At 38.2% G+C, this 15627-nt stretch overlaps 1 protein-coding gene across 5 annotated transcripts in view; it reads right to left on the bottom strand.

The window, feature by feature from the left end:
* Positions 1–15627, bottom strand: part of AUH (AU RNA binding methylglutaconyl-CoA hydratase) — a 154177-nt gene that overhangs the window by 90713 nt on the left and 47837 nt on the right. The gene's annotated exons all lie outside the window — the stretch shown is intronic.

Raw genomic sequence — 15627 nt, 5'->3', positions numbered from 1 at the left:
CTAATGGTAGAGAGCCAGATGAATAAATCTGGTCACCACATCTATAGCCACAACCTCCAACTCAGCTATTATCAGTAATGAAGGTAATAATTTACCCTTTTTTCCTACTTTTTATTTTATTTTCAATTTATTCCTAACCTCAAAAAGGGGGGATTTCTATTTACTAAAGCTCCCTCAAATACCGTAATAATATGTATAATGATATTTTCTGCATCATTGTTTATACTAGTAAAAATGACCTAAGTGCCAAAAAAGTAATAACTATATACATAATGGTATGCCCATAGCAATAATATTAGGAAATCATCTTTTTTTAATGCAGTGGGAAAAAAATCCACATTGGAGAAAACTAGACTTCAAATTATTCCCAGGAATAATTTTTCAACTACAATGTCTATCACACAGCCAAACAATAACCAAGGAAAAACGATATAGTACAAACCAATAGAAAAACCAGTAATAAAAAGATCCATATAGGGCCGGCCCGGTGGCTCAGGCGGTTAGAGCTCCGTGATCCTAACGCCGAAGGCTGCCGGTTCAATCCCCACATGGGCCAGTGGGCTCTCAACCACAAGGTTACCGGTTCAACTCCTCAACTCCTCAGCTCCCGCAAGGGATGGTGGGCTGTGCCCCCTGCAACTAACCACGGCAACTGGACCTGGAGCTGAGCTGCTCCCTCCACAACTAAGATTGAAGGGACAACAACCTGACTTGGAAAAAGTCCTGGAAGTACACACTGTTCCCCTTCCCCAATAAAATCTTTAAAAAAAGAAAAAAAGATCCATATAAAATTGAGATCTATAATCATCAAACACTGACTCAAAGAAAGACATGAAACCAAGCGGGAAACTGTAAACTATAAAAAGTGACAATCGATTTTTAAAAGAATCAAAAAAATATTTAAAAATTAAAAACTCAATGTTTGTTTTAAAAAATCCAGTACAGCTTATGAGAAAACTAGTAAACTGGTAGATGGGTGACAAGAAACTATTCAGAGGTAAGAAGAAACAATGGGAAATACAGAAAAGAAGTAGAGATACAAGGAATGTAGTAAGAAGGGCTAATAGAGGTCTAATTAGCAGAAACACACAAAAATCCATCTTAATGAGTTTAAAGTAAGGCAACAAATTGAAACTGAAAAGAAAGGAATTAATAAAAATCAGGATAGGAATTAATAAAACAATTAATAGAGAGGATAACTAAAGTCCAAAACAGACTTTTTGAAATGTATAAAACTGATAAGACTTGGAGGGCCTAATCAAAGAAAAAAAACAAAGACGATAACCAGTATCAGGAATGAAAAGGGAACATTGCTGTTGACTCTTCAAATATTAAACAGATAAGAGAACATTATGTATGACTTTGTATCATTGCATTTGAAAATCTAGATGAAATGGATATATTTCTAGAAAATTATGAATTTCCAAAAATGAAACAAAAAATAAAAAACCTGCTTATGTGATTATTTTCATAGATATGCTTGTACATAAAATCTATAATGTATATATACAAATATATATTCCTGTAAAAGCCAACAGAGGGTCTAAAAAATATACATATTAAATTACCGTATTAGCAATAATTATGTGGAGAGAAAGAGAATGGGGAAAAGCTGCTAAAAAGTTTTAAACTTTTATATTAAACACATACTCAGATATTCCTTGTGGAATTAAAAGCTAACAAACACAAAAAATACAAAAAACAGTTCCAGTGATTTCCTTTCTTGGTGTTTTCAAATTCTAAAATATTCCAGGGGAACATTTTGGAGTGACGTTTGGCTGATAAGCCCATGACTCCAGCTCTATTTCACAAAACAGTATAATTTTCATAAAACTGTCCAAAGTCATATGTGACTAACACCCCGTGAAAGTCAGCAAAGGCAATAAAATTCCAAAAAGGAAAGGAGAGAGACCATAAGTTGCAAACTGTGAAGTCTAACTCTATTCTAAACTATGATTCAATAGGCAAGGGGATAATTAACAACTCATTCGGGAAAACAATGGACTCCTAGACACTTGTGTCAGTTTTCCATCATTCTTGGCAAGAGGATAAAGAAACTAAAATTGAGATCTGGAAGTTACTACTTGGAAAACTAATAAAGACAGTTTACTGGAGTATTTCATCAATCAGCTTTTACATACCGTAATTCAGCACTTCCAATTTCTTGTTATTACAGCATTGGAGTGGAGGGTAGGTAAAATATATGCTGAGTTGCATCACATTAAACTAAATTAATTACTTACGTAAAAAATCTCCTTGACCTTCAAACAAACAAAAAAGACACAGTGAACATAAACATTTCAGGTCAACTTGGCAGACTGACAATTCTGCAACTTTGAAAATGTTCTTTACTCAACAATACTTAACACAATACATCTAAAATAAAAGTTAAGTAATCACTTGGGTAATAGCAAAGAAAATATATTACAAATGCATAAGCTCTCAAATTGCATTATGATAGTCACTGTGATACTAATTATTTTCAGAATAAGCTTTATTTCAGATAAAAACAAAAATGAAATATCAGAAAATGCTTTCAATCGCATAATGGTGACAACCTATTAAACTCTAAAAAATCAACCACCTCTGAATTTTTTGTGAATAAGTGTCAGATACCTCTAAATCAATTGGAAAACTTGAAAAGGAACATACCTGGAATTTATGCAAGCTCTTAATATTCGTTACTCAAGAATCTCTAAATCCTAAAATGGGATACTAGATTTTACTTTTACAAGTACACGTCTTAATTTAATGTTATGTAATTAAAAAATATATGACTATATGCACGAAGTGACAAATACAACACTAAACTTGGATAAAAAATTATTCATACCTTATTCATTTTTAAAAATTCTGAATCTTACATCAGAGACTAATATTAAGCCACGATAATTCAATGCTGTATTTCACAGAAAGGTAAATGCATATTTCTAAGGAAAAATTTTCCAAATACTCTCATTTATAATTTATTTATAAGAAATCAAATTATGGTATTTATCCCCAACCAGTGTAAATTTCAGATAACTACTTTTTTCTAAACAGTCCTAAACCAAAAGCCCAACAGTTAGACGAAGAGTCTTCCCAAAATGGCCCAAGGAATGGAACTTTTTTGTCTGCCAGCCTCAGAAGCAGCTACTCATAGCCCACAATCTTCTCCAAAAGGGTACCTGTTAAAGTCAACCAGGCTGCAAATACAGTAGTCAGTTCCTCAGCATTCATCTTACTGGGCACATCAACAGGGCTGGGTCAAACAGTCCTTCTTTAAAAGACCTTCTTCACTTGGCTTTCAGAATACTTGATATGGGAGAGCCCCCTCACTACATAAATTTTAAGTCTCCTTTTCCCTAGTTTCTTAGCTCCTTAGCCCCCCATTTTGACTACTCTTCTAATCAGTTTCTGAATACTAAAGATTTCTCCTAGCCTGAATCACAGAATGTCTCTCACCCCTGCTTCAGATAACTACTTAAAAGCCTGTAACTAGGAGTGGAATTACTGGATCATAGGGTAGTTCCATTTTCAGATTCCTGAGATACCTCCATACTGTTTTCCATAGTGGCAGCACCAATCTGCAATCCCACCAACAGTGCACTAGCATTCCTTTTTCTCCACATCCGCGCCAGCATTTGTTGTTTGTTGATTTATTGATGATAGCCATTCTGACTGGGGTGAGGTGGTATCTCATTGTGGTTTTTATTTGCATTTCTCTGATGGCTAGCGAGGTTGAGCATTTCTTCATATGGGAGACCACCTCAGGGATACTGTAGATGCCTGACCATGGCACTGTACACCAGAAGCTAAACATTAATGAATGCCAACTATAATTTTATATATATAATGTGATGGCTCGGTGCGAGGTCGGAGGGATAGTGGATGGGGGGAGGGGGGTTCACAATGTGAGGGATATAAATGATGAAAGTCTAAGTATTACCTTGTCTTGTACACCTGAAACTAATAAATTTAAAAAAAATTAAAAATAAAATAAAATTTTATGTAAAAAAAAAAAAAAATAGCCTGTGACTTCCCAACATCCCCCAAGCTATTCCAGACCCCGCCCCAACCCCCCACCCCACCCCCCCACCCCACCCCCCGAACAGGTCAGTCTACTTGTTGATTGTAATCATTGAACTCTAATGTTCTCTCCTACCCATTCTGGGCCTAACTCCTGGACAATTGACACCACCTGAATAACTGGTTGAATGGCCACGGGCTCTATAGAGCTAACGGATTTATTAATTAAAATCTATTTTTCCTCATGTAGGGGCCTTGGGGATACAGAAGCTATCCCAGCAAGATTGCCATTCACAACCAAAGACACCAAACCGAGGTCTTCCAGGCGGATCTCGAGACCCCTCCCTCTCATCTAAGATCAGATGGGGCAAGAGTTCCGTGAATCCTCTAATAGATAAGGACAGCTCTACGCCCCTGCCCAGCAGGAAACAGATAGAGAAAAATATACCTCCTATCCCTCAACTTCCCATAGAGATTTTATAATGATCACATCTCTCAAGGGGAAAACAAAGCAGGCAGTTAGAGATAGGCATTGAGTCTCTGAATTACCACCCAAAAGACCTCCCCGCTCCCTGCAAAACTTCCCCTTTTCATTGTAATTATCTCCCCCTATAAGGAAACAAAAGAGTACAAAATACCCAACTAGATTAAGCCAGGTCATTCACACCTGCTCAGTAAAGGCCCCAGTGACCTTCATTTCACCTGGGCCTCATTAGACCATCATTACAATATGCATATGCCCGGAAGTATTATTATAACAGACTGGATTCTGGGAAACAACACGCACAGTCTAAAAAGATGAGATAACAGCCTCTTGTCAATCACAGATGTCAAGCAAGTGGTCCCACACCCGGAAAAGAACAGCCCATTCTAGAGAAAAGAGGGATAAAAACTCCAAGTCCTCGCCAGTTAGCACCTTTGGAGCCTTGCTTTTGCTCAGGGGCCCACTCCAAACCCTGTGGAGTGTACTTTTTCTCCTAATAATGTCACCTTTGAGTCTTTGGGCCTTTGCCCCCTTTTTGCCTTGCCTTTCATTGGGGCCTGCTCCAAACTCTCCAAACTGTCACTTTTAAGGGCCCTTGAGCCACTGCTTTCTGCCCTGGCCCGCTTCTATTTCTTTGAAGTGTACTTTTCTTCCTAATGAACTGTTGTTTCACTACTTTACCACGGTATCTCATTCAGTTCTTTGCTCGAGACGCCAAGAACCTGGACACCGCGCCAAGGAGGGCCCAATCCCAGGGAACGTACAGCTAAGTGTCCCAGTTATCCTCCGGGAGGCCAGGGGTCGACCCCCTGTGTGGGAAGCTAGCCTAGACGCTGCCCAGACTCCTCCAGGTTGGACCCCGGTGTAAGAGCCACTCCCGGACTTACCACCGGAAAGGGCCCACTCTCCAGTAACGTACTGTTTGCCTCCTGCTCCCCAACATGTCTGATCACGCTCAGTCCCCTTTCTGGTTCTTATTTTTCAGGTCAGCCTTGAAACATTAGAATGCCTCAGGGTCATCACACTTATTCTCTCTAGTGTCAAGGCTTCACATACCATTACCATTCTGATGACTTCCATATTTCCATCTCAAGCAGCCGGACTATTTGCCTCAACTCCAAACTCATTTCTAGTTGCCTGCCTGACGTCACCACTCGGATGCTTACTAAGCATCAACTACCTTCACATTTCACACGTGAACTCCTGAGCTGCACCTCCCACTCCAATCCAGCAAATATCTGTAATAGTAAACATTCCTAATATACTAATCACAATAAATAATCAAACGGCTCCGTCCATGTTCATTCTATCATCCTCAGTTACATCCTGGGAGCAACAAATTGAGGTGGAAGAGAGAGGATCAAACTCAGGCCAGTCCAGGCATGACTCTTGGAATTTTAGGTAGAGGCAGGCAGAAAGGGATTTCAAGAGAGGATCCGCTGAAGATGAGAGGAGAGTAGTACAACCTGGCTCACCTGTCTACACCAATAGGATTCTAGTCTATTCATCCTTTCAATATGTGCCAGTTACTGTGGTAGATACTATTCATAGGTACAGGCGGAGAAAAAACCCACCAGGCTCTCACAGCAAGGAGAAAGGAAAAGCAGGAGATAGTACAGAGAAGACTAGAACCCCACGTGTCTGAGACCTCCAAATCAAGAGATTTCAAACAGTATGCCTCAATAAACGTCAATCAAAATTATTCATAGACGCTCACCACATTTTGGTAACATAACTTTTCTACAACAAAATAAACATCTTATGGCTATGTCTAAGAAAATGTTAAGCTGAGCCAATGTTCTGACATAAAAACTTTAGATCATGAAATATAATGTAGCTTCCAGCTTGAGATAAAGATAAAAGAAAGATCATGTGGTCATCAAAATATTAAAGCAAAGTCAGTCTTGTGCAAAGTCAGCTAGACTGGGCCAGGAAAGAGTGTGATTCCAGTAACAAACCTCTGCTGAACGGCAGCCACGACAGAAGTTTGACATGAGTTTGCTTCTCATGTCAAGTTGCTTCTCATGTCAGTATAGTTGTTTCTACTATACTGTTGTGGGTTTTTCTTCCTTTTTCTTTTTTTACTTATTAGTGACTTCTTTGTATTGCTTTTAGCCTTTCAATTCTAAAATTCGAAAACATGTTAACTAAAGTAAATGAGAAGCACTACTTGAGAAGAGGCTTACCCCGTAAGATTTACATAGCAGTTTTCATACAGAATTTTTTCATTCTATTGTACAAAAATATTTTCCATGTCTTTGACCCAGAGAGACAGCTTCTTCTGATAGAAAAAAATGGGTATGAACAGATTTTAAATCACATAATGGGAAACTAATCAGAGAATTTGAAAACTTTCAAAATGAAATTGTTTCCTTTTATAAAACTCTACGGTATAACAAAATCTTAAGAAAAAAAGATGCTTGTTAAATAGATGAATTTTGTAATCCATCCCTCTTAACATAATTAATTACCAGTACTTCAATGCAAATTCAGCTCTGCATTTACATAACTAAATTAAAGCTTTTGCAGTTTTATTTCATCAGAAAAATAGGAAAAGGAAGCTGGAAATGCCTGGCATTTCAAAGAATTACTTTGGACGATCATTTACAAAAATATCACCCACATCACACTAGATTCAATAATTTAAAATTCTGGGGAAAACTTATTTTAAGTATTTCTCTATAATTAGGTAGAAATTCTTTGTGGCTTCAACTTGAGACAACTTAGGCATGCCCTCCCCTACCCCAGTTTCTACTTAAGAATTCTAAAAAAGTTTTCTAGCTCCTCATGAAATATTACCTAATTAGACAAGACTGGCCTTCAGTAGGTAATTAACACCCCTGCTCCCCATATCCCATGTTCCTGATCTGCAAACGGGCACCCCAGTAGTGATGTGCCCGAGGCTGCAAGTTAAAACGGGAGGAAGGGAGGTGCGCCTTGTGCACCTGGAGACAGCACGCTAAGTTAGGGAACAATAGCTGTAATTAGGTTGGGATAATTTCGGGTCTGTGCATCAGTGCTGACTTGCCTAGTAAATAATCATTACTGCTGTCAATCTCAACATCCCATACTTAAGGGACATGTAACCATTACCCTTTTAGAATTCATCAATTTTTTAAAATGAAACATCTCAAAAAGAGCCACATGGCTCTTTTTTTCTTTAAAAAGAGTCAAAGAACTAAATTTGGTTCTAGGATTTTTGGAGTTACTTTTTAACAAGAGGTTTTCTAAGAAGCTAAGGACAGTAAAGTGAAGAATTTAGTGACTCCAAACAAAATATAGAACTTCTTTCTGACCTCTATTTTAATCAAGCAGAACAGCTTTCAAATGTATCCAGGACCTTTAAGCTCCTCAGAGTCTCTCTCATTAAAAGCAAGCAGTACACGGTAGTCAGAAGAAAAAAGAAAGTCCATGTGCTCTTCAAACTCCAGAGAAATCCTCCGGTATGGAAAAGGAAAATGTAACAGGAGGCAAGAGGGAAAAGTGGTATCAAACAGGCAGGATACACCCCAATCTGTACCATTACTGGAGTGCTACACGGCCAGCTTCAAAGTGTCTGTGGTTCTGACAATCAGCTCACAGAATTCCTGAAAATTTAACCATCGTCCTGAGTTTGTAAGAACAGGTGCCAAGACACGTATATATGAAACAGTCCCATGAGTACAATGCAGGAACCTCCTCCACCAGCATCCAATAACATCCACAAGACAAGCCATTTCCTCCCTTGGAAAAAAATAACCAAGGAAGTCCTACTAGTGGAAATGAACTATGTGAGGAAAACTAGTGCACAAGGACCAAGAAGCAGCCCGCAGGCCTGTGAGGAGCATCCATAAACCAATTTTGTCTGACATTCAAAGGTTTTTTTCTCTCCCATGGAAAAACAAAAACTTAAAATTAGGAGCTATTTTCTAAAATCCAAGAATTCTGGCTTCTCTGAGAATAAAAAAGAATAAAAGAAAAAAACCAGAAAATTGTCCAAGAAAAAAACATAAGAAATATTTGCAGAACTTCAGATATACAAGGTCGGACAACTGAGTTCGTGAACTCATCCTAGAAAAAGTGCTACCTACCTCACTGCTGAATATCACTACGGTCACCTTCGAAGTCCCAGCGCCAGTGCCTAGTCCACCCTTCAAAGCCATTTTAGAACTCTTTTTTTGGAATGGCCATCAGTATTACCCTTGATGTCCTGAGTGTCATCAAAATGTCTTCCTTTCAATATTTCCTTGATCTTTGGGTAAAGAAAGAAGTCATTGGGGGCCAGATCAGGTGAGTAGGGAGGGTGTTCCAATATAGTTATTTTATTTGTTTACTGGCTAAAAACTCCCTCACAGACCGTGCTGTGTGAGCTGGTGCATTGTCGTGATGCAAGAGCCATGAATCACTGGTGAAAAGTTCAGGTCATTTAACTTTTTCACGCAACCTTTTCAGCACTTCCAAATAGTAAACGGTTTGTCCAGTTGGTACAAATTCATAATGAATAATCCCTCTGATATCAAAAAAGGTTAGCAACTTCGTTGCAACAAGTTCACAAACTTAATTGTCACACCTTGCATGAATCTTTTAAAAACTGTTTGATCTAATTTGGCAAAGAAAAAGAATATATGTAGCATATACACGTGATGAAGCATAATAACAAACTCCCTTAAAATCACAAAAGTGAAAACTAAGTCACAATGAATATCCTACCGCTCACGTATTCTTCATCTGCTCTTCTTCCACCTGCCTTCCCAAGCCTGAAGGTAATCACCACTGAGAAGTCTGTTGATCATTCTTCCATTTTTCCTGAGTGCACGTGTATAATTTCATTACACACCTCTAAACTACATACTGCTTTGCATGCTTTCAGTTTTATACAAAATTATATCATATTGTTGCAATGCAATGTTTCAAAGATTTAGCCACGCTGTTACGCGTAAGTTATTTATTTCCAATGCTGTTACAGTCCAACTCTACAAATATATTCAAAACTTGTATCCTTTCTCCTGTCAATTAAAATTTGGTTTTCAGCTTTTGACTATTAACAATATTGCTACTACCTATAAACAGTCTTTTTCTTATATTCCTTAAGGTATAAGTTTCCTTAGGACAGGTTGCAAAATGCCTAAATAATAGTTTCAAACTACAAGTTGCAGTCCATCCATTAAAAGGTCAAAATCTGAATTTTTTTAAAATAGATGATAGCAAAAAGCAGTCCACAAAGAAAGGTTATTATTTCATGAAACTTTGATACCTGTTAAGACAGGGGATTGTAATGGTGGCACTAAATCTTCTATTTTTGAGATTTGGATCTCTGGTATAATTCAAATTAGTAAGTGTAATTAAACTTGGGACGTTTTGAAAGCTTTCTTTCTTTGCCTCTAAAAGATTCTGCTTCCTACACACTTACTGTGCAGACCAGTTTCAAGGTTTCTATTACTTCCGCCCAGTGCTGGCCCTGGGACTTGGGAGAGGTTTTGCACCTGTGTGGGATCCACTCCCGGCTCCAACTCACATCTACATAGCGGAAGCCAAGGATGTGATGACCCGCTTCACCATCCCTCCTCCCACCCCAACTACAGGAAAAGGGAAAACTTGAGACCAAAAAATACTCGCTGCAGTAGTTGGCAGTAGATTCCAGCAGACTGCCCAGCAGACCCTCCTCTTCCTTTAATAAATCTTCCGCATTTCTATCTGACTTGTGAATGCTTTCACAGCCCACAAGCGAGCAGACACAAAAATACCCACCCACCCCTGTGTGTTATTGGGCCAAACTCTAGATATGGTTCTTACTGTGGGTCTAGCAAAAACAGCCTTAATGTCACCCCTAAAAAAGGGAACTACTGAGTCTTGCGGAATGTGGATATTCAACTCTGTACAACCATACAGAATTGTTGTCCTAAATAGTTACACCAACTTCTACTCCCAAAAGAAGTATATGGCATTTCCTGCTGATCCCCTTCCCATTAACTGTGGGTGATGTCAGCCCTAAGAATTACTGGCTAAGCTGGGAGATGTAAAGTACCGTGTTTCCCCGAAAATAAGACCTACCCCGAAAATAAGCCCCAGTTAAGATCTCAGCCAGACAGATGCATTTAATACGTTATGACAATGTTCCAGAAGATGACATGACTGTACATAACTGAATAAATGTAGATCGTTGTGTATGAAAAAAATAAGACATCCCCTGAAAATAAGCTCTAATGGAGCAAAAATTAATATAAGGGTCTTATATTCGGGGAAACATGCTATCACCCCACTGTGGTCTTCATTTGCATTTCTATGATTACTGAAGAGGCCAAGCAGCTTCTCAGCCTCCTTCCTCTGGTATGAAACGTGTTTTTCTGTTCTGTTGTCTTACTGACTTCCAGGCTGCATGTATGATTACATGTGTTTGTTCATGTATACATGTGCATAAACATGAATCTTTGGCAGCTGTGTTTCAAATATTTTCTATGAATTTGTGGCTTTTCTATCTACTTTCTTTACAGTGTCTTCTGGTGAACAAATGTTCTTAAATTTAAACTGGTGGAATTTTTCAAGCTTTCAAGTGTTGCATTTTGTATTTAAGAAATTTTTTAGTCCATCAAGATCATAAAAGTTTAACTTCAAAAATACAGACAAGTCTTTGCTGTCCCCAGCGATCTGCAATGCATCCTTTTTCCTTTATCAGTTCCCCTGCTTGTATGGGTCTATTTGGGGTTCCGTATTCCACTCTACTGGTCCATTTGTCTATCCAAAAGCTAAGATATACCATCTTGATTTCCTTATCTTTAAGATAAGTCTTGAGTGCTAAGGCAAGGCCCCTCGTTTTCTTCTCCTTTAGGCACACCTGGCTATTTCAGGGCCTTTTTATCCTCAAGTTCCTTACAAAATTAACAATGAAACTTCAGTGTAATTACACTGAATCTGTGTAAGGGTGACATTCGGTAAATCAATAACATGGTTAGACTTAGCTCCCTTGCGGTTTTACTCACCACATAGCTCGATATCTAGCCACTTGGCAGTTTGATCTACCCTGATATTCAGCTATTTTTCTCTGTTTCTCCCCTAATTGACTTGAGAACTCTATTTTGTTCCTTTACTCAAGGCTTTCCCTACCTCCTTAGTCCATTTAAATAACAAAATCCTGGAAAGGGCAATTTCTTAATTCTCAGTCACCCAGACACCAGAATACACATAAAGCCTCAGGCCCCGATGTTATCTTAAAACAGACCACACCCCAAGGAGTGATGTCAGCCTTCAGGACCTACCTAACCAATTCCCCCTTTCCTTTGTTCTTCTTGTGCACCTATAAAACCATCTGCCTGTTCTGGTACGAGGGATAAAAAACGGGTGGGGGGGGATGGCCTTTGGACAGGAGTCATCATCATCCCAGAATGCCAACATTTTGAATAAGCCTGCTTTCCTTTCCACCAACCACATGTCTCGATTTTTAACTTCTGCAAGCGGGAGGCAGCCGGACTTTAGCATGGTAACATCTGTACACTGAATCATTTGTAAGAATCATCTTTTTGATACTGTATCTTCCTATTCAAGAAGAAAACGTCTCCATTTAATTCTTTTTTAATGTCTTAAAATAAAATTTCATAATTTTTCCATATAGCTTGCATATATTTCTAAATCCAATCTTATTCCTACTGTAAATGGTATGTTTTTTGATTGATATCTTCTGTCTGTTGCTGGTATAAAGATGGGCAACTGATTATTTTTAAATAGTATGGATCTTATATTCAGCTATCTTAAGACACTCATTATTTCTGATCATTTGTTGATCCTCTTAGATTTTCAGTGGAGACAATCATACCACTTGAGAAGGGCAGTGTTACGTTTCTTATTTTTCAATCATTATTTCTATTTCTGCCTTTCCACACAAGCCAGGACTTTCAGAACAATGTTGAACAGAGTGGTGATAATGGGCCTCTTGTCTTTTCCCTTATTTTAGGAGACTATGTAAAAATATTTACATTTTACTACTAAGAAACAGATACCATTCAGGGAAGTTCCCTTCTCTTCCTAGTTTGCCTTGAGCTTTTTCTATGAATAGATTTGACATCTCTTAAATTGTTTTTATTCATCTATTGAGAAAAACATACAATTTATTTTAATTGGCTAGTGAATTAAATGAATTAAATACGTATAATATTTTCAAATGGAAACCTCGCCCTTCTCCTTGTATTCCCGGGAAAATCCAATTTGGTCTTTTTTTAAAACCTACTGGATTTCATCTATATTCACAAGCAAGACTGGCTCCTCTTATTTATGTTTTCATTGTTTTTGTCATGTTTACATATGAAAGTTACACTAGTCTGAAATAATGAGTTTAGAAAGGAACTCTCACTCTAATGCTCTGTAGAAGAGTTTGGATAAGATGGTAATGATCTGTTGCTTACAGGCTAGATAGGTAAAGCACCTGAAATGTAAATCACTTAACAGGTAAAAACTGGGCCTGGTGCTTTCACTGAAAAAAAACACAAAAACTTTTAACTACTGACTCACTTTCTTTAGTGGTTACATGACTACCCCAGATTCTTGAGACAGAAATTTCACATTTATTCCCATAGATTTTCACAGTATTTTCAGGAGATGTCTGAAACCGCAAATAAGTACCAAACCCTACATACCCTATGATTTTTCTATACATACATACCTATGATAAGGTTAATTTATAAATTACACAGTAAGAGAATAACATAAAAAATTAATAAAACAATTATGACAATGTACTATAATAAAAGTTATGTGAATGTGGTCTCTCTCTCAAAATGTCTTTTGTGCTGTACCCCCTCTCCTTCTGATGACGACGTGCTGACACGATCAATGCCTCCATGATAAGACGCAGTGAGGTGAATGACATAGCCACTTAGCGTTAGGCTACTCCCAGGGTCACCTGAAAACAAGCACTGCCATAGCATTCCATCACCGAGACTGACACTATGTGGCTAACAGGCAGACGGCCTATACAGCACGGATACACTGGACGAGGGACGATTCACGTCCCAGGTGGGACAGAGCTGGACAGTACAAGATTTCCTCACTCTACTCAGAGCAGTGCAATTTAAAATTTATGAATTGCTCATTTCTGGAGTTTTCCATTTAATATTTTTGGACCCTGGTTGAGCACAGGTAACTGAACCCACAAAAAGAGAAACTGCAAACAAGGGAGGAACTAATGTACAACATAAAAGGCACAATCCAGGAAAGAAATAATGGATATACTGGACTTCATTAAAATGAAAAAAACTGCTCTGCAAAAGACAAAGTCAAGAAAATGAAAAGACGGGCCGGCCCGGTGGCTCAGGTGGTTAGAGCTCCGTGCTCCTAACTCCGAAGGCTGCTGGTTCGATTCCCACATGGGCCAGTGGGCTCTCAACCACAAGGTTGCCGGTTCGACTCCCGCAAGGGATGGTGGGCTGTGCCCCCTGCAACTAGCAATGGCAACTAGACCTGGAGCTGAGCTGCGCCCTCCACAACTAAAATTGAAAGGACAACTTGAAGCTGAATGGCACCCTCCACAGCTAAGATTGAAAGGACAACTTGACTTGGAAAAAACGCCTGGAAGTATTCACTGTTCCCCAATAAAGTCATGTTCCCCTTCCCCAATAAAATCTTAAAAAAAAAAAAAAAATGAAAAGACAAGCCACAGACTGAGGAAAAAATATTTGCAAAAGACACATGTGATAAAGGACTATGATGGAAAATATACAAAGAACTCTTTAAACTCAACAATAAGAAAACAAGCAACTCAATTAAAAGCTAGGCCAAAGGCCTTAACAGATACCTCACCAAAGAACATATAGATGGCAAAATAAGCGTAGGAAAAAATGCTCAACATCATATGACATCAGGGAAATACAAACGAAAACAACGTTTTCGTAGACCCCTCTACAACACTTATCAGAGTGGCCAAAATCGGGACCACTGGCACCACCAAATGCTGACAAGGATGTGGAGTAACAGTGAGTCTCACCATTCCTGGGGGGAATGCAGATGGTACGTCCACTGTGGAAGACAGGCAGGTTTTGCAAAACTAAACAGATTCTTACCATACTATCCAGCCACTCTGCTCCTTGCTATTTTCCCAAAGGAAGTGAAAACTACGTCCACACAAGAAACTACACACAGATGTCTACAGCAACTTTATTCATAACTGCTAATACCTGGAAGCAACCAGGACATCCTCTAGTAGGTGAATAGATAAATAAATAGTGGTACATCCAAATAAGGGACTATTATTCGGTGCAAAAAAATAGGTATCAAGGCATGAAGGACATGAAGAAAATGTTAATGCATGTTATTAAGTGAAAGAAGCCAATTGAAAAGGCTACAAAATGTATGATTCCAACCAACTCCATGACATTCTATTAATGTAAAATTATGGAGACACTAAAAAGTAGCCAGAGAGGGGAGAGAGGATGACTAGGCCAAGCACAGAGGATTTTTAGGGTAGTAAAAATACTCTGTATAACACTATAATGATGGTACATGTCATTTTACATTTATTCAAACCCACACAACGTCCAACACCAAGAGTGAAGCCCACTGTAAACTGTGGACTCTGGGTGAGGACGACGTGTGAGTGTAGGGTCAGCAAGTGCTAACGATGCGGGAGGCTGAGCACGTGTGCGGGCAGGAGAACAAGAGAAACCTTTGTCCCTTATCCTCAATTTTGGTGTGAACTGAAACTGCTCTAGAAAAATAAGTGACGGAATACAAATTATTATAATCTTCTGGGAAGATAATCTGGTAGGATTCATTAAAATGTAAAATGAACGGATGATACTTAGAACTGTAATTCCATGTTTAGAAATCCATCCTATAAATACACATACTAATGTTCTGAAAGACTTGGTACACAGATATTCACTACTTGTTTATAAATAACAACAACAACAAAAATTTCAGTAATACAGAAAACATTTTTAAAAAGAATAATTTAAATTTTTGGATAAAACTATGCTGTAGATTATTATTTAGCAATATATTAAAAAGCATTAATGAAAGAGTAGATTGATGTGTACTGATAGAAATATTACATACAAATCGATAATTCTAAGGAAATAGTACAATCCTATTTATGTAAGAAACAAAAAAATTATAAATCTCTAAATGTTTGTGTATGCAATTACTTAACAGATATACTTTCCGTTAAAAAC

Source organism: Rhinolophus hipposideros (genome assembly GCF_964194185.1).
Source record: "Rhinolophus hipposideros genome assembly, chromosome: 11".
Lineage (NCBI taxonomy): Eukaryota > Metazoa > Chordata > Mammalia > Chiroptera > Rhinolophidae > Rhinolophus > Rhinolophus hipposideros.
This window is presented reverse-complemented; position numbering and strand designations above follow the sequence as displayed.